We start from the raw sequence: 19,831 nt of genomic DNA on the forward strand, positions 1-19,831 counted from the left end.
CCTAAAATCCATGAATATAAGGGGGTACCTCCCCCCAAAACTTTTCCCCCCAAAAGCTATGTATTTAAATTTATTTTACAAAACAACCTTATCTCCTTCAAAGTACTCTCCATTACACTTAATACATTTGTCAAATCTACAATTCCATTCTTGGAAACATTTTCAAACTCGTCTGTTTAGATTGCTGACAGCACTTTGCCCTTTTTTTCTTCACTGTTTCTACAATGTCTGGTCACTGTCCTTTCATGTCCCTGTTCATTTGCAGGAACAAAAAGAAATAAAAAGGAGTGAGGTCAGGTGAGTAACATGCATGGGGCAAGAGAGACATGCTGTTTTTTGCCAAAAACTGGTGCACTGAGATGGCTGCCTGAGCAGGTGCATTGCCATGGTGGCAAAACCAGTCCCTCGTCTGCAACAAAACAGGCCATCTTTTTGTCTCACACTGTTACACAATCTTTTCAGAACCTCTAAATAGAAAGCTTGATTGACAGTCTGACCTGCTGCAATGAACTCCAAGTGCACTACAAATTGACATTTTGTCTGTTCAGGAAGTTGACGATGTCCAGAATGAGGTTTGTCAACAATTGACATTTCACTTTTTTTAAAGGAAAACCACTTTTACACTCAAGTTTTTCCTGTGGTGCTGTCCTTGTAAGCTGTATTCAACATCACAACAATTTCTGCAGCATTTTTTCCTGAGCAGGAAACAAAATTTCACAACCACGTGCTGTTCTCTTAAATCGGTCATCACAAAATATGAGTTTCAATGCGTGCCTAGAGGGAAAAATGCATACTATCAAAGCTCTGCCCTGCCTAGCACAATTCCGGGTTTTTTTTAGGGGTGGTGGGGAGTGTTACCCCCTTTGCATACCTATGGTTTATGTATGTCTCTGATTCACTTTAGAGATATTATTATTTTATGTTAGGGAACAGTATCAGTAATCCTCCTGGAGTATAAGGCCTATTGAGAGTGTCATTAATTAATCCAGTGCTATAAAATATAAAACTATTTCAAGGTGTAAGTTTAAAACATTTAAAGTTTTAAAGAATTTAAAACTGTTGAGAATAGGAAATAATACAAGCGTAGGCCAGCTGTGAGCTATAGTACATGAATTGTTGGCATGGTTCTGCCTTTGTGAATGAGTGCTGTTGAAAGCTCTGCCCAACTCCTATGGTTTAGGTAAATAGTACGCGGTCACTTAAGAGTTTAATCTGTACAAGTCAATAATTACTCTCTTGATAAAGTGTTTCCTCATTTCAGTGTGCATAAATCCAGGTAGTTGTTTTACCAAAAACCAAAGTCATCTCAACTCTGGGCAATTCCAGTGTGTGTGAGAGTAGAACTGCACACCATACGGTGTTTTTCTTTCTTTAAAAAAATTAATTTATTTTATTTTGGATGAATATATGCCCAGCAATAGGGACACCAAGTCAACAGTTTCTACATGTACCATTTACTGGCACTGATAACATTCTTTGAGTTGTGCGACAATGTCCATCCTCCTTGTCTGAGTTAATGAGCCCTGGTGGCATAGTGGTGACCTTATATACTTGTGTATAAGCCAAGTGTTTCAGCACATTTTACTTTTTAAAATATCATTTTATTGGGGGCTCATACAACTTTTATCACAATCCAAACACCCATCCATTGTGTCAAGCACATTTATACGTTTGTTGCCATCACCATTCTCAAAATATTTTCTTTCTACTTGAGTATTTGGTATCAGATCCTATTTTCCTCTCCCTCCCTGTTCCCCCTCCCCAATGAACCCTTGATAATTTATAAATGATTATTATTTTGTCATGTGTTTTACTGTGCGATGTCTCCCTTCACCCACTTTTCTGTTGTCCATCCTCCAGGGAGGAAGTTATATGTAGATCTTGTGATTGGTTCCCCCTTTCTATCTCACCGTCCCGGTATTGCCACTCTCACCACTGTTCCTGAGGGGTTCATCTGTCCTGGATCCCCTGTTTTTCCAATTATTATCTGTACCAGTGTACATCCTTTGGTCTAGCCTGATTTGTAAGATAGAATTGGGATCATGAGAATGGAGATAAGAGGGGCAGGAAGCCTTAAAGAACTAGAGGCAAGTTGTATGTTTCATCGTTGCTACACTGCACTCTGACTGACTTATCTCCTCCGCATGATCTTTCTGTAATGGGATGTCCAGTTGCCTACCGATGGGCTTTGGGTCCCACTCCACACTCCCCCTCATTCACATTGATATGATTTTTTGTTCTTTGATGCCTGAAACCTGATCCCTTTGACACCTCATGATCACACAGGCTGGTATGCTTCTTCCATGAGGGCTTTGTTGCCTCTGAGCTAGATGGCCACTAGTTTACCTTCAAGCCTTTAAGACTCCAGACACTATATCTTTTGATAGCCGGGCACCATCAGATTTCTTCACCACATTTGCTTATGCACCTGCTTTGTCTTCAGTGATCGTGTCAGAATGGTGAGTGTCATGGAATGCCAGTTTAATGGAAGAAAGTTTTCTTGCATTGAGGGAGTACTTGAGTGGAGGCCCAATGTCCTTCTGCTACCTTAATACTAAACCTATAGACATATGCTCATAGATCTATTTCCCCTTCATCATATATAACTATATTTACATATATACATGCCTGTATTTAGACCTCTATAATTGCCCTTTGCTGCCTAGTTCTTTCTTCTATTTCCTTTTACTTTCCTCTTGTCCCTCTATCATGCTCAGCCTTCATTTGGGTTTCTGTAATTCCTCTTGGTTACACTGCCCTTGATCAAGCCCTACCAGGCCTCCTACACTCTCCTCGCTACCTGTTCTGTATCACTTTTTGTTCCTTTGTCCCTGGATTTGTTAACATCACTTCCTTCCCTCCACCTCACCTTTTCCCCTGTCTCCCTGGAACTGTTGGTCCAATGGCTTTCTCCTCCAGATTGTTTATTCCACCTATTTTATGTAGATAGACCTTCAGAGATAATAATGTGCACAAAAATAAGACAGAGCAAAGCAAAAAAGAAAAGAAAACCACAAAAAAATGACAACAAAAACAGAAAAGCCTGTAAATAGTTCAAGGTCTGTTTGTTGACCTTTAGGAGTGTCTTCTGGCTGAGTAAGATGGGGTGCCACGCCCTGGCCCCAAAGTCTATTTTTGGTATTCCCTTGGGACTTCCTTGCTCTGCTCCCCTTGCTGTTCTGTTGTACACCCTTAGTGTTCTGCCTGGGTGTGGCGGGATCAGATTGGGTGCAATTCTCACACTGTGTCTCCAGTGTTGTCCCCTGTAGGGCTATGGGTCTGTGAGGGATGTCGTGTCTCATAGTGGGGCCAGGCCTATGGTCCTCTCTGTGCATTGGCTGCTCTGAGTAGGGATATCGTCCTTGAGGCTTGGTGGGCCAGGATGGCTCCACTCTCTCTTCCTCCCCCTTCATTTTCAGCACATTTTGAATGCAGATTTTGTGGTAAAATTAGTGCCTCGGCTGATATTTGGGTCAGCTTACATTTGAGTATATATGGTATATGCGAGGCGACTAGCTGCCAGGTCAGCCATTCAAACTCTCTCTATGGGAGAACAAGAGGACTTTCTACTCCTGTAAATGGTTATAGTCTTTCAAACTCAAAGGGGCAGTTCTCTGTCCTAGAGGGTCACTGTGAGACATGCACTGGATGGCAGTGACTTTTTTCTGAACTGTTCTTCTCTTATTTATATAAACTCACTGCCCCACAAGATTTCTCTCTAATCTGTTGTGCTGCTCTTGTCAATTTTATTTCCTAGAGACAGTGGTGGCGTCAGCTGGGAGCCACGTGGGTTTGTCAGAACTGATAACCTAATTTCTTGTTGAGTTCAGCAAACTGGTTGTTAAAATGGCACAAGCACTCAGCATTCTCTCTAAGGTTGGCCAGCCACCCAATGTGGAAAACATAAATTTACATTCCGTACTCTTTTTTTCATCCCAAGAGAGATTATGAGTGAATTATGCAATTCCTGGAAGTGCTCAAAGAGCTAAAAAAAAAAAGAGAGAAGAAGAAGAAAAAAGGTCATAACAATTGCTGTAAATTCAGCAGAAGCAGAAAAGGGTTTGTGAAGATTAATATAATCTGTGTATCAAACACAGTGACTATTGTCTAATTGGCCTACCCTACACTTCAGAGTCTAAAGGAATGGAATCCGACTCCTACAGTACAAAGATGCTGAAGGATAAATCACACAGCTGATCCTGCTTGAGTGCAAGTGAGGAATATTGCAAGTGAGGACGCCAATCCAGAAACATCTTCAATAGCAGTGATACTGATTTTGTCAGGTATTATTTAATGTTTTATTAATATCTCAGAACTCTTTATTGTTACATAATCTAGTTTTGTGTACTTCTCTTATTGTTCTTACTTAAGTGTTAACTGTGTGAAATAATAAATTACCTTCTGGTATATCTCTTTTTATACTTAAACAGTCATTGGCAGCAAGCCAGTTAAATTATCTGAATCACTGCATATAGATAGTTCTTTATTTATTTTACTTTTTAAATCAGGTGAAAATTTAGAGAGGAAATTAGTCTTCTATACAACAATTACTACATATTTTGTTTCATGACCTTGATTACAATTCCTATGGCATGCTATTGATTACAATCCACACGGCAAAACAACGCTCTTCTAATTTCTTCCCAAACCTTTCCTACCTTCTGAGCTTCACCCCTGTGCAAGTGCTGCCCTTTAGGTCACGTGCGGTTGATTGTTCTAAGGAGTGTGTCAGACCTCCATTGTGGTGGTGTGCAGGCCTGCCTATTGGCCACTGAAAATTGAGCCACAGAGATGAGTTCAGTACCAGGATTAAAACGTTTCTGCGGGCCATCATTTTGGGACTTCCAACAGATTGTATCAGATCAGTAAGCTGATGTTTTTATTATTATTATTTTGTATTTTAAAACTAGTTATTGACATATAAGTCATGTACCATACAATTAAATGGTTTAAATATACTAAAAAGAGCTGTGCAGGCATCATCAAAATGTTAGAATAATTTATTCATCTGTACTCATTATGATTAGTTCCCAATTCACCCCCAACACCTCCTGCTAGGAACCTATAAGAAATTATTAATCCAACTCAATGGCATCTAAGACCAACACAGTCATTGCTGCCAGGCACCTTACGTGTCTTTTATCATCCATCTCCTCATCCGATTTCTCTTTCCTTTTGTTTACTTTTCCATCCAATCTGTCTGGTCAAAGAATTGAATGGATAAGCTTGTTATCTCATCATCAGCTATAAATCTCTTATCTTCATCTGCAACACAACGTCTCCATCTTCATCCGCTGAGGAATGAGTTGCATAAACATCCCTTCTTCTCTTCATTTCATTTCTGAAAGGCCCTGGAACTCATTTGCATACAATATCTTGAAGAGTTTTATCTGATCTTCTGTTCAGGTGTCGTCTGGTTTTGTGAACTTGAATGTCACAGACAGGACAATATTTGCTGCTCTCAAGATAACGCACATCCATGTTTTACAGAAGGATCGTCGACATTTTATTATGGTGTAGCATCAATGAAGTTACCATTCACAAAGCACACACATTAAGTGAGGATTTAGCTCAGCAATTTTGATTCTTGTTGTTCCATGCATTTTTTTTCCTTTTTTTACATTTTATTAGGGACTCATACAACTCTTACCACAATCCATACATATACATACATCAATTGTATAAAGCACATCCATACATTCCCTGCCCCAATCATTCTCAAGGCATTTGCTCTCCACTTAAGCCCCTTGCATTAGGTCCTCTTTTTTTTTCCCCCTCCCTCCCCATTCCCCCCTCCCTCATGTGCCCTTGGTAATTTATACATCGTTATTTTGTCATATCTTGCCCTATCCGGAGTCTCCCTTCCCCCCTTCTCTGCTGTCCCTCTCCCAGGGAAGAGGTCACATGTGGATCCTTGTAATCAGTTCCCCCTTTCCAACCCACTCACCCTACACTCTCCCAGCATCGCCCCTCACACCCCTGGTCCTGAAGGTATCGTCCACCATGGATTCCCTGTGCCTCCAGCTCCCATATGCATCAGTGTACAACCTCTGCCCTATCCAGTCCTGCAAGGTAGAATTCGGATCATGGTAGTTGGGGGGAGGAAGCATCCAGGATCTGGGGGAAAGCTGTGTTCTTCATCGATACTACCTCACACCCTAATTAACCCATCTCCTCTCCTAAACCCCTCTATGAGGGGATCTCCATTGGCTGACACTTGGGCCTTGGGTCTCCACTCTGCACTTCCCCCTTCATTTAATATGATATATATATGCATATATACATATACATATATACATATACACATATATACACATACATACACACACTTATATCTTTTTTTTTTGCATGATGCCTTATACCTGGTCCCTTGGGCACCTCGTGATCGCACTGGCCGGTGTGCTTCTTCCATGTGGGCTTATTTGCTTCTGAGCTAGATGGCCGCTTGTTCACCTTCAAGCCTTTAAGACCCCAGACACTATCTCTTTTGATAGCCGGGCACCATCAGCTTTCTTCACCACATTTGCTTATGCACCCATTTGTCTTCAGCGATCCTATCATGGAGGTGTGCAGTCAATGATATGATTTTTTGTTCTTTGATGCCTGGTAACTGATCCCTTTGGGACCACTCGATCACACAGGCTGGTGTGTTCTTCCATGTGGACTTTGTTGCTTCTGAGCTAGATGGCCGCTTGTTTATCTTCAAGCCTTTAAGACCCCAGTCACTATCTCTTTTGATAGCCGGGCACCATCAGCTTTCTTCACCACATTTACTTGTTCACCCACTTTGGCTCCAGCCGTTGTGTCGGGAGAGTGAGCATCATAGAGTTCCCATTTAATAAAAGAAGGTATTCATGCATTGAGGGAGTGTTTGAGTAGAGGCCCAAGGTCCTTCCGCCACCTTAATACTTGACCTATAAATATAGACACATAGATCTATTTCCCCATCCTCCTATATATATTTGCATGTACATGTCTTTGTCTAGACCTCCATGAATGCCCTTTGACTCCTAGCTCTTTGCTCCATCTCCCTTGACTTTCCTCCTGCCCTACTACCATGCTTCATCGCCACCTGGGCTAGAGTATACCTCTTCTCTAAGCAACCTTACCCTTGATCATTTCCCACCAGGCCTGCCACTCCCCCTTCTCTACCCTTTGGGGTCCCATGTTTTTCCCTTGTCCCTGGGTTTGTTAACACCACTTCCTTACCCCCCCCTACCCCCCACCCCAAGTCCCCCCGGAACTGTCGGTCCCGTTGTTTTTCATCCAGATAGTTCATCCAGCCTGTCCTATTCAGACAGACCTGTGGAGTCACTAACATGCACGAAAACTAGACAGAGGAACACAAAGCAACAGTATACAACCAGACAACAAAACAACCAAAACAAACCACTGAAAAAGAACAGAACAAAACAGTTCACAAGAGAAAAGCTTGTAGTTAGTTCAGGGATCGTTTGCTGGCCCTTAGGAGCGTTTTCCAGTCCAGTCTGTTGGGGCACCACGCCCTGGCCCCAAAGTCCACTTTCAGCATTCCCTGGGGACCTTGCCACTCCATTCCCTTGCTGTTCCGCTGCACTCCCCCAGTGATTTGCCTCGGTGTGGTGGGATCAGGTCAGGTGCAATTCCCACACTGTGTCTCCGGTGCTGTCCCCTGTATCGCCCTTAGTCACTGAGGGGCATCATGTCTCATAGTAGGGCCAGCCATGTTGTTCTCTCTGTGGACTGGCTGCTCTACTCAGGAACATCATCATCACGGCCTGGTGGGCCAGGCTGTGCTCCACTCTCTCCTCCTGCCCCTTCATCTGCTCCAGTGCCATGCATTTTTGCTTAATAAAATATCACTTACACATGGCATTCGGCCACAGCTGCAACTCCTTGCGTCCCCCAGCCGGAGGCCCGCGCCTCAGCAGGCAGGCATGTTGGGCAGCACAGCAGCAGTGGGCGCTGGGCTAGCTCACTTTTATTTACAAGATTGTCCTGTCTCAGAACCAAGTTGGTAGCCACGAACAATAACACAGTGAGATAGTTAAAGTTTATTGTGCCAACCTGGCTGATAAACACATGTGGAATTAATTGAAAAGCAGAGAGATAAATGGCTCATTGAGCCTCGCCCTTCTGGTTCTCTGGTCTCTTGTTCTCTGATGGTCAGACCAGGGTGCAGCTGTCGTAGCCAGTTCCCTGCCTCCGCTGGCAAGGCTCACTTCCTGCAAGACATCCCCGAGGAGAAGTCATGTGGACCTACCCTGATGCAGCCCTGGGTGCTTGACCAGCCGTGTGGAGACCCCTGCCAGCGCTGAGATGCTTACAAGGTAAATGATTCCGCTTTCCTCCTTCATTCGGCATTATTGTGTGTGTTTTGTGAATTTCAGGAGGATGTTGCAGATTGGTGTCAGACATATGGGCTAATGTCAGTCTTATGGGCTTGGACTGGACTGGGTTGGGATGCTTTCTTAATGTACACTTACCTTTTATATAAAACTCTCTCTTATATACATATGAGTTTCTGTGGATTCGTTTCTCTAGTCTACCCAGATTAACTCAGTAACCATTACCACAATTTCAGAACATTTTCTGCTCATTGTTGTTAGCTCCCCACTTCCCCTCATCTTCCCCTGCCACTTCCAGAGGCAGTTATCGATCCAGTTACAATCACTACTGATCCACCAATGCAGAAAAATCATACAAAACACAAGACAAGAAGCAAGCAAGCCAACAATCCAACAACAATGGTTAGACAAAACATTGAAAAACCTCAATTGAAAAGAAAGCAGGAAATAATGAAAACGGAAACAACTTTAAAACAGGTCAAAAGGGAGATCAACTGCTCAGATACTGCATTTTAACCTGCAAACATCCATCACGATCTACTTTAAATGTTGTCTGTCTGCTAACAAGGCTATCCACATCCATGACAATGCTCAGAGGGGGTTTCCCAGAGGTCTAATCCTTGTCGCGACCCTATAAAGGGTTCCACTTCCTTCCACCATCATCCAAAGCCTTCTGCAAACCTGGTGGTCACAATTGAAACTCTGATACCATTCCCTCGGTTTGGTTTGGATTTTATTGTTTACAATCCTTGGATCACACAGGTTGGTGTGCTTCTTCCACGTGATTTAGAGGATGCCTCCTTTATAAAGCTGCTTGTTTTAAGGCTCCAATCAAGCATATTTCTTCCCCATGTCTCTTGTAGTCCCTAGTTGACAGTCTACTTCTTTCCTCAAAATGCTCACCTTCTTTCTTCTGATTGTTTTTGTATGTTGTAAGACATCACACTAGTTCTCTGCAACCAGATGAGCAAGAGAGAGTAGAGAACACCGAAATACACACCCACTTCTTAAACACGATATATGTCGCTATTAGCTAGAGCATTTCCCTGAATATACAGCCATGTCCAGTAATTACTGTACAATACAGAAGTGCAGCAAAATCCTTCAGTGGGTAGTTCCTTGTCACAGATACATACAAATTCTGGGTTACAACAACATAGATTCTTATTAAGCAGGTGGGAAGGGCTCCAGCAATCTGCTTCTCCCATAAGTCCCTGGGGTGACTCTGAAATCGAGCATGCAGGTATCTTCCATTTATTCCCCAGACCCACATTCTGCCCTTCCCATCTTGTCCTGAGGCCTGTGAGGCTAACCTTCACAGAATTCACCAAGGAATCATCTTTCCTGGCAGCTTCTGCTGTGACTCAGACAAGAGGAGAACATCCTGAGACCAGGAGGGAAGAGCATGAGAAGAAAGGTATCCGTAGCTCCTCCAGCTGTTACCAGAACATGGGACACAACACAGTCAGCTGGATAAGTAAGTGCTTAAGCCCTTTCTGTTTCTGATAGCTGCTCCCTCTCCTTACCTGTTCCGGCTCAATGCCTCATCCAAACACTGCTTTATCTGTTGTTCCTTCCCTGTACCTTCACACACTTTTATCAGTAATGTATTTGTTAACTTCTGGTGCTGAGAACCTGGCTGACCCACAGTGGCTCACAGACAATGTTGAACAGCATTGAGTCAAGGGAGCATATGTCATGGCCCCAAGGGGACAACGAGGGACATGTTACTGACAAGGCCTTTAATGCAGCTGAAGCAAAGGTAAGGGGTGAGGGGTGAGGATGATGAACTGAGCAGGCTTTGCATTGTGAAAGGCATTTCTGTCATGGTAAGCCACTCTGACAGAAATAGTAAGGATACTTTGTAGGAACCGGCATGAGAAAGGGAGTCGATAGATTTATCAAGAAGAAAATAGAAATCCCATTGTTAGAAACTACCTGAACTTTTGGCCCAAAGAATGCCCAAGCAAGGGGGAAATTTGCCTATCAAGAGAAAAATAGCTGAGTAACTACTAAGTGCAAGGTAGGAAGTTAGCGTCCACCCAGGGGCGCCTTGGAAGAAAGACCTGGCAATCTACTTCCAAGAAATCTGACATCTAACCATGTGCAGCACAGCTCTGCTATGGCTCACATGGGATCATGATGAGTTAAAGCACCTCTGCAGCCACTGGTAAATGTGCAAGAAGAACATCTCTACCAGGATTATAATGTTATTATACCATTCATCTCATCTCTACATTAACTTACTTATCACCAAAAAAATATTTGCTCAACAAATTTTTCTTTCCCCTCCTCATGGAAAGAAGATTGCCCTTCATAGGACCATTTATTATGGGAAAAATGGAATTTGTTGTACAGCCAGTTTTGCTGGACTACATTTGTAATGTAAAATGAGAAATGTCCCAAACTGGAACGATTAAAAACTATAAACATTATTTGCTCAGCGGCATTAATAATTTAAAGCTACAGAGGCCCAATGCTGTAGAGACCACTTATAAAATATATGTAAGGACACCTAATACTTAAACAGAATTGGAATAAACTCAAGGCAGAACTTATTTTTATATAAAAAGATCATTTTATTGGGGGCTCTTATAACAATCGATACATCAATTGTATGAAGCATATTTGTACATATGTTGCCATCATTATTTTCTAAACATTTACTTTCTTTTGAGCCCTTAGTATCAGCTCCTCTTTTTTCCCTCCCCTTCAACTCTCATGACCCCTTGATAAATTATAAATTATTATTTTCATATCTCACACCAACTGCTGTCTTCCTGCCCCCATGGTTTCTGTTGTTCATCCCCCTGGAGTGGTGGTGATGGTGGTGATGTGTCATCATTGTGATCAGTTCCCTTTTCCTCCCCTTGTCTGCCCTCCTTCCCCCACCATCCTGGTATCATCACTCCCATTCCTGTTCCTGGATTCCGTGTGTTGTTAAGCTTTTATCTCTTATCTGTACCTGGGCACAGGCTCTGGTCTAGCCCACAGTGAAAGGCAGGACTGGGGGGGGGGGGCGCAGAACTTTGATATATTTTCCATCTCCCATTTAATGCTTAGGAGCTGACAGTATTGCCTCCAGGTAAAAAGACAACTTCAATATCTGGATAAGTAAGTGCTTAAGACATTATTGTTTTAGCTCTTTCTTACTTTGTTCAGCCCAGAGTATCTTACTATTATTTTTAAAAGCAGAAGCATCCAAGGAAAGGATATGTAAATATTTAGGTGATTTTGCCAACAATCTTTAAAAAATCATTTTATTGGGGGCTCTTACAACTCTTATCACAATCCACACATACATCCATTCTCTCAAACACATTTGTACATTTGTTGCCATCATCATTCTCAAAACATTTGCTTTCTACTTGAGCCCTTGGTATCAGCTCCTCATTTTCTCCCTGCCCTACACCCGCCCCACCATGAACCCTTGATAATTTATAAATTATTATTATTTTGTCACGTCTTACACTCTGCGATGTGTCCCTTCATCCACTTTTCTGTTGTCCATTACCCAGGGAGGGGGTTATATGTAGATCCTTGTAATCAGTTCTCCCTTTCTACCCCACCTTTCCTCCACCCTCCTGGTATCGCCACTCTCACCACTGGTCCTGAAGGGATCATCTGCCCTAGATTCTCTGTGCTTCCAGTTCCTATCTGTACCAGTGTACATCCTCTGGTCTAGCCATATTTGTAAGGTAGAATTGGGATCATGCTAGTTGGAGGAAGCATTAAAGATCTAGAGGAAAGTTGTATGTTTTATCATTGCTGCACTGAACCCTGACTCTCTCATCTCCTCCCTGTGACCTTTCTGTAAGAGGATGTCTAATTGCCTACAGATGGGCTTTAGGTCTTCACTCTGCACTCCTCTTCAATCACAATGCTATGATTTTTTGTTCTTTGATGCCTGATACCTGATCCCATCGACAACTCATGATCACACAGGCTGGTGTGCTTCTTCCATGTGGGCTTAGTTGCTTCTCAGCTAGATAGCCACTTGTTTATCTTCAAGTCTTTAAGACTCCAGATGCTATCTATATCTTTAGATAGCCGTACACCTTCAGCTTTCTTCATCACATTTGCTTATGCACCCATTTGTCTTCAGCGATTGTGGAAGGAAGGTGAGCATCATGGAACGCCAGCTTAATAGAACAAAGTGTTCTTGCATTGAGGGAGTACTGAAGTGAAGGCCCAATGTCCATCTGCAACCTTAATATTAAACCTATGAATATATGCCCATCGATCTATTCCCCGTCCTCATCTATAAATATATTTACATATGTGGCCCCAACCATTGGGCATTCACCAGAGAATACTCTGGCTTCTTCCATTAATGGAATGTGAGTTGTTGTGTGATAGTTGTTACTGATAGTTGCTGTGGAGTTGGCTCCAGTTCATGAAAACCTGTTGCCTTGGCACAAAGACGCTGTGCCGAGGGCTGTGCCGCTCTCATGATGGTTGGCCTGATCGAGTTCATTCTTGCAGCGAGTTTATAGAGGGACCGTAGTTTTGCTTTCCTGCTTCCCTCTTTGTTTCAAACAGCATGCGATCAATACAAGTTTCTATGAACCCAATACTAAAAGATGTGTTTGTCTTTTGCCCTCCTTCTAAGTTATTTTGGCATTTACTGGGGGTCATATGAGTCATGGTACCAGTATCGTATTTCATTGGAATACATTTGGGATATTTCAAAGCATGCTACATTTCTCATTTGAAGGTATTTTCCATTAGTTCAATTTGTCTATGGCATAAAGCCAAAGGAAGTATGTTTTTAAAATTTAGGCCATATTCCAAGTTGATCTTTTTAATTTAGTATCAGAATAAAAGTTCAGGCCATGTTTCATGTTTACCCACTGCTGTTAGACATGTTTGTCAGTACTTCCCACATGATCTTGGACTAGATTATGTCTCCCCAAAAGATAATGTTGAAGCCTATCTCTTGTACCTATGAATATATCCTTGTTTGCATAAATAGTATTTCTTTGAAGATATTATCTGTTAAGTCATACACAACTAGAGTGGGTCATTATTCATTACCACTGAGTCAATTCCAACTCTTAACAATCCTGTAGGACAGAGTAGCTGTGGTCTTGTGGGTTTCTGAGATGGTAAATCTTTATTGGCATAGAAAACCTCGCCAGTCTCCCTTGGAGCCCCTCGTGGTTTTGAGCTGCTGACCTTGTGATTAGCAGCCCGACACGTAACCACTCCTAATCCTAATTATTTCCCACTAGTGTCTTATAAAAGGGGAGACCAGGCAGAGAGAATGAGGGTCACAGACAGAAAGAAAGTAGATGCCATATGAAGGTACAGCTGTAGGGCAAAGGACGTCTAGAAATGCCCAGGGCTTCCAGAAATTGGAGGAGACTCAGGAAGAACCTTCCCTTAGAGCACACAGCATCTGGTTCTGAGGATCTCCTGAACACAGACTCCTGGCCTCAGATTGTGTTCTTTTGCTAGGGGCGATCAAGTATTCCCAGCACAGAGGGACCCGCTGTACAACAGCATTAAACACTGCCCGGTCCTGCGCCATCGCTGTACAACAGCATTAAATACTGCCCGGTCCTGCGCCATCGCTGTACAACAGCATTAAACACTGCCCGGTCCTGCGCCATCGCTGTACAACAGTATTAAACACTGCCCGGTCCTGTGCCATCGCTGTACAACAGCATTAAACACTGCCCGGTCCTGCGCCATTGCTGTACAACAGCATTAAACACTGCCCGGTCCTGCGCCATCGCTGTACAACAGCATTGAATACTGCCCGGTCCTGCACCATCTTCATAAGGGTTTCTACGTGTGAGCCCTTTGTTGCAGCCACTGTGCTCAGTCCATTTCCTTGATTTTTCTGACCTTTTACTTTATCGAGCATGATGTACTTTTCCAGAGACTGAGCTCTCCTGATAACGTATCCAATGTACCGAGGCAGTCTAACATCCTCAATTCCAGGCGGCATTCTGGCTGTACTTCTTCCAAGACAGATCTGTTTGTTCTTTTGGCAGTCCATGGTACTTCCAACATTCTACACCAAAACCATAATTCAAATGCATAGATTCGTCTGTGGTCTTCCTTATTCAATATCCAACTTGCATATTCATATGAGGTGATTGAAAAGCCCATGCACCTTAATCCTTAAAGTGACATCTTTGTTGTCAACGCTTTAAACATCTTATTCAGCAGATGTGCCCAATGCAACACATTATTTGATTTCTCGACTGATGCATCCATGAGTATTGACTGTGGATCTTAGCAAAATAAATCCAGCCTTTTCTCCATTTTCTCTTTTCTCTTGAGATCGGTCCAGTTATAAAAATGTTGGTTTCCTTTACATGGAGTTACGGTTGCTGCTGGAGACGGCGCTCCTTAATCTTCATCTGCCAAGGCTCCAAGTCCTCTGCACTTTCAGCCAGTAAAGCTGTGTCATCTGTATAGTGCATGCTGATGATCAGTCTTCTTTCAACCCTGAGGTTGCTGTGTTCTTCCTATAGTACAGCTTCTCGGGTGATTTGCTACGCTTAGATGGAATATGGATGTTTGAACGGATACAAACTTCAAACACACCTTTCCTGATTTTAAACCAGGCAGTATTCCCTTGTTCTATTTGAACTGCCTTTCGGTCCAGTTATAGGTTCCGCATAGCACAATGAAGTGTTCTGGGATTCCCATCCTTTGCAATGTTATCTACAGTTTGTTATGATGATTACAGTCGGATGTCTTTGCATGGCCAATTAAGCCTAAGTAAACGTCTTTCTGGTATTCTCTGCTTTCAGCCAAGATAATAAACCCGTATTCTTTAAAGGCACACATTGTGTTATGGCAGTCCTAGAAAACTAAGACACCACCTACAGCCATGCTCAAGGGACTCTAAGTTTTGTATCCAGTGGCCACACAGGTCTTTAAACAGGTCTTGTTTATAGCTCACTGAACATTCTGTGAAAATACCACAAATCTAAGGCCTGGGCATTAGTATAGTTTATCTTTTCATACCAAACCATGTCATAGGTCAGAATCTTTGGGGAATTTGAATTATGACTAACTGAAGGGAAAAATTAAATAGTAGAGGGTGCAGTTGAAAGATCATGAGGTGAAGTTTATTGTTATCCATTCTACAAAAATGAGGTCATTATAGCAACCTGAGCAACCAGAAGAACCAAACCAAAACACCATTCTTGAAGACAAGATACTTCTGCATTGCATGCTCTCTGAACTACACCAGCCATTTCCAATCACTACAAAAAACACAAGGTGAACTTATTTTAAACAGCTCCGTAGGAGAAAGATGAGGCATTCTACCCCCTTAAAGAATTACAGTCTCAGGGTGCGATGTAGCAACGATAGAAAATACAACTTTCCTCTAGTTCCTAAATGCTTCTTCTCCCTCCACCCCCATCATGATCCAAATTCTACCTTGAAAGTCTGGCTAGACCAAAGGATGGACACTGGTACATATAGGAACCAGAAACACAAGGAATCCAGGACAGATGATTCCCTTCAAGACCAGTGGTGTGAGTGGTGATACTGGGAACATAGAGTGAGGATGGGTTGGAAAGGGGGAACCGATTACAAGGATCTACATGTGACCCCCTTCCTGGGGGATGGACAACAGAAAAGTGGGTGAAGGAAGACATCAGACAGGGCACGATATGACAAAATAATAATTTATAAATTATCAAGTGTTCATGAGGGAGCGGGTAGTGGGGAGGGAGGGGAAAAATGAGGAGCTGATGCCATGGGCTTAAGTGGAGAGCAAATGTTTTGAGAATGATGAGGGCAATGAATGTACAAATGTGCTTTATACAATTGATGTATGTATGGATTGTGATAAGATTGGTATGAGCCCCTAATAAAACGATTTAAAAAAAAGAATTACAGTCTCAGAAAACCACAGGCCTTTTCTACCCTATTGTATCAGACCACTGCAAGTTGGAATCAACTCAAGGGCAGAGAATTTTTGATTTGCTGCCCCAACGTGTTCTGTATTTCAAGACTAACTTGTATTTTTTTTTTAAACTTTGCGGTTCCAGTAGCGGAAAGTTTGAACTCGGAGCTGTTCGATTATCGAGGTATCACTGTATGTCATTGATAATGATGGTTTCTGAATAACTCAGGAGAATCAGTGATGTCTCATTCACATCATTCTAAAGAAAAGCAAAAACCCCCAAAAATTAAAAAACCCAACATCTGAGGTTACTTGTGAAACTGCAAATACTAATAAATTTATGTGTCTCTTTGTAATTTCATAATGCTTAGATCATGGTCTCTTAGGAAACTGAAATTTGGTTTCCTTAGAAAGTGACTCTGCGATAGAGTTTAACATGTCCAATGGCCCAGTGACAAGGTCAGCTCACCCGACAGAGAGCCTCTGGAACTACCAGCCCACCAGGGAGGGTCAATGTTTGGCTGAAATGACAGGACCTATACATTTCCTTAAGTGAGAAGGGCCATACCTTATGCCAGAGAGCTATCTACATCTGTGGAAATCCTGAAGGAGCTCACATTTAAAGACTGTCTTCTAGAGTAATTGAGCATCCCAGATTGACCAAGATCATCCCGATGTTAGCACTGAGAAGCCTGCCTCCTAGAAAACTGCTCATTCCCATATAAGCCAGAACGCTTGATCACCTTGCAATCTGCCAACAGCACCCCAGTCGGTGGGGGCAGGGAGGAAAACAAGATTTTATGCTCTGTTGGAGTAGAACGATGGCGACTGTGGACATGGAGGTCGGGAAAGGCTTTCATTGAACAAAACTGTGACAGAGGCGTAGGATTTCGGGGCTCCTCGTGTTGAAGATCAGGCCTGCCAAAGTTATTAAAAGCTCTTTTTAAAAAAGAGGAGCTGGTGGAAATGGCAGAGAATGAAGACTACATCTGTATAAACTGTGAAAAGAAACAGGGTCCAGAGAGCCCAGGTCAAGCCCCCCTTCTTCCTTCTTAATGAGCTACAAACTACCAATGGAGGACCTTAAGGAGAATAGTTAGCATATGCTTGGTTGGTTTGGGACATGAGGAAATAAGGACCGCATTGAAACCTTCGACACCAGGAGCGGTTTAGATCCACTCAGAATGCTGCTTCCAAAGACAAACGGCCTTCAGAGAGCGTCCCCTTAGTGCTGGCTCCTTGGTGCATGGACGGCACGAGCGACACCTCTCTCAACACTACTCTGCAGGGCATGTCTTCTTTGGTACTGCAGCCAGTATTTCAATTCAGATGCTCCTCTGGATATAGTTTGCTGCATTCCAGTCAAGCGCGTGATTGGGCTCTAGGGTACTGGTTAGCTTTGGGATACGAAAGCAGATGAGAACAGCATGTGTACGGTGTGGCACGTGGCCAGTTGATAGTAGCTAGAGGCTTACAACCTAGGGTCAGCCTAGGCACGTGTTATGCTGATTGCTTGGATCTCCTTAGTTGAGGTCGTTGGAGAGGAGTCCGGGTACTTTGTTTCCATGATTACTGGGCATCTAATGTCTTATGTTACAATTAGGAGCAGCAAGACTGAAGTTAATCTTGTTAGAAATGCTGAGATGATAGCGCAGTCAGTAGACCTCAGCTACTTGTGCTTGTTTGTACCAAGAAGAAAACTCCAAATGAGAGTCTCTATCTTCCTAAGGAGAAGAAGCTGTGAACTCTGTTAGCAAAAAAAAAAAAAAAATCTGACTAAATTGGATTTGGGGAAGAAGAGCTTTTATTTCAAAACAAGGAGCCATTTTTGGCATTGAGAAGTCTGCTATCTTGGGGTCTACAGTTAGGAGAAGAGCAGCTGCCTGGATGCAGGCTTCTGCAAGAGACAAGGAGGACAAGTCAGAATGTTTTATGGAGCCCCAGCAAAGCATGCTTTTCAGGGAAACCGTCATCCGCAAGCATCCACACAGCACCGGCTTCAGGCGTAACTATGAGCAAGACCAGCAAAGAACAGCCCTGACCCCAATGATGGCTGGCCCCAACACTGGAAATTTCTGAGTGTAGCCCATGAGCAAAACTGTGCTGTCGAGCCAGCCACGGCTTCAGCCGAGGAGATGGGGTTGGAGGCCCCCAGGAGAAGAGGTTTTAGTAAATCCATTAAAAAAAAAAGAGCTGATACCAAGGGCTCAAATAGAAACTAAATGTTTAGAAAATGATTACGGCAACTTATGTCTAAATATGCTTAATACAATTGATGTATGGAATGCTATCTGAGCTGTAAGGACCCCCAGTAAAATGATTTAAAAAGCCAAACAAATGAAAAACAAACAAACAAACAACAAAAACCTGTTGGCCTTAAAGGCACTTGCATTTGGATGATGCTACCAGTTGGATTTGCTCCCCATCCCCCATCTCCCCCAGTTGGTGGCCACACGCAGTCAGATCGCTCACTTCAGAAAGGAGTTACTGAAGCAGTGATGAATGAAATGGCAAAGTTGCTGCCCCTACCGTCCCTCATGCGGATGTTTATTCTGTAAAAACTTTCCCCTTCCCTGCTGAGCGCATAGGAAACACTAAATATGCCCTCAAACAAGTGGTTCATGTCCAAGTCTAGGCAGAGCACACTATCCCAAGTCCAAGAGGGGACAACCCCTTTAGTTACGGTTCACCACATGTCCAAGGATGTAGCTTTGGGCCGCAGTCCGTATGGTCAATAGTTCTAGGCAGAAACCACCGTCATCGAGTCAAGGCTGACTCCTAGTGACCCCCTGTGGGTTTCTCAGAGTGTAACTGTTTACAGGAGTAAAAAACCCAGTTTTTCTCCCAGGGAGCTGCAAGTGAGACAAAATTGAAGCTATTTTAATAATTGATGCTTTTCCTCGACAAACATAAGTTGACTATGTTGAGGTTATAATAGTAATCAGGCATGCAGATGGACAGAAGAGCATGAAACTAAAGGAAACAAGACTTTGTGCTCTTTTGGAGTAGAAAGATAATGACCTTGGACATTGAGGTGGGAAGGCAGAATGGAATGTGTCTCCCCGTCACGCTCCAAGCATCGCTGCCTGGCCCACTCTGGCCTCTGCCCACCTCTTCATCTCTCAGCCTCTGCAGGTTCCCTGTGAGTCGGTCTCTTTCTGACTGGCTGTGTCTGAGCGTTAAATGTGGGAAAACTCACTGAAGCAGCAAAGTAGAACATTCTCATTTACTAATAAAGAAATAAGTGGCAACAGTGACTGAATTGAAGATCAAAGTAATGCACTTCCAAGCAAAGAGACAAACCCAGTCCCTCAAAACAAATGGAAGTTCCAACCTGCATGTCATTTGCATGTCCTTCTCTGACACTTAGAGGGGCAACCTACCTGGGATGAATGAGCATTCTAAACCCAGTGCCCACCCCACCAGGACTGACAGTTCCTGTAATCAACTATTTATACTCTCCTATAAATGGACAATCCCAAAGACTCATAAGGATCATTGTTGAAACTAATTGAAAGATTCAGCAAAGTGGCGGGGTACAAAATCGACAAATAAAAATCAAATTGATTCCATTTATACTAACAAAGAGATTGCTAAAAAGGAAATCAGAAAAATAATCCCATTT

At 42.9% G+C, this 19,831-nt stretch overlaps 2 pseudogenes; one reads left to right on the plus strand and one right to left on the minus strand.

Moving 5' to 3' along the window:
* Positions 1 to 5,075: 5,075 nt before the first annotated feature.
* LOC142442389 (polycomb complex protein BMI-1 pseudogene) lies at positions 5,076 to 5,603 on the minus strand (annotated as a pseudogene).
* Positions 5,604 to 9,564: 3,961 nt separating this feature from the next.
* The window catches only part of LOC142442390 (CYFIP-related Rac1 interactor B pseudogene), a 28,665-nt pseudogene continuing 18,398 nt past the window's right edge, over positions 9,565 to 19,831 (plus strand).

Source organism: Tenrec ecaudatus, chromosome 3 (assembly GCF_050624435.1).
Source record: "Tenrec ecaudatus isolate mTenEca1 chromosome 3, mTenEca1.hap1, whole genome shotgun sequence".
In the NCBI taxonomy this organism is placed as follows: domain Eukaryota; kingdom Metazoa; phylum Chordata; class Mammalia; order Afrosoricida; family Tenrecidae; genus Tenrec; species Tenrec ecaudatus.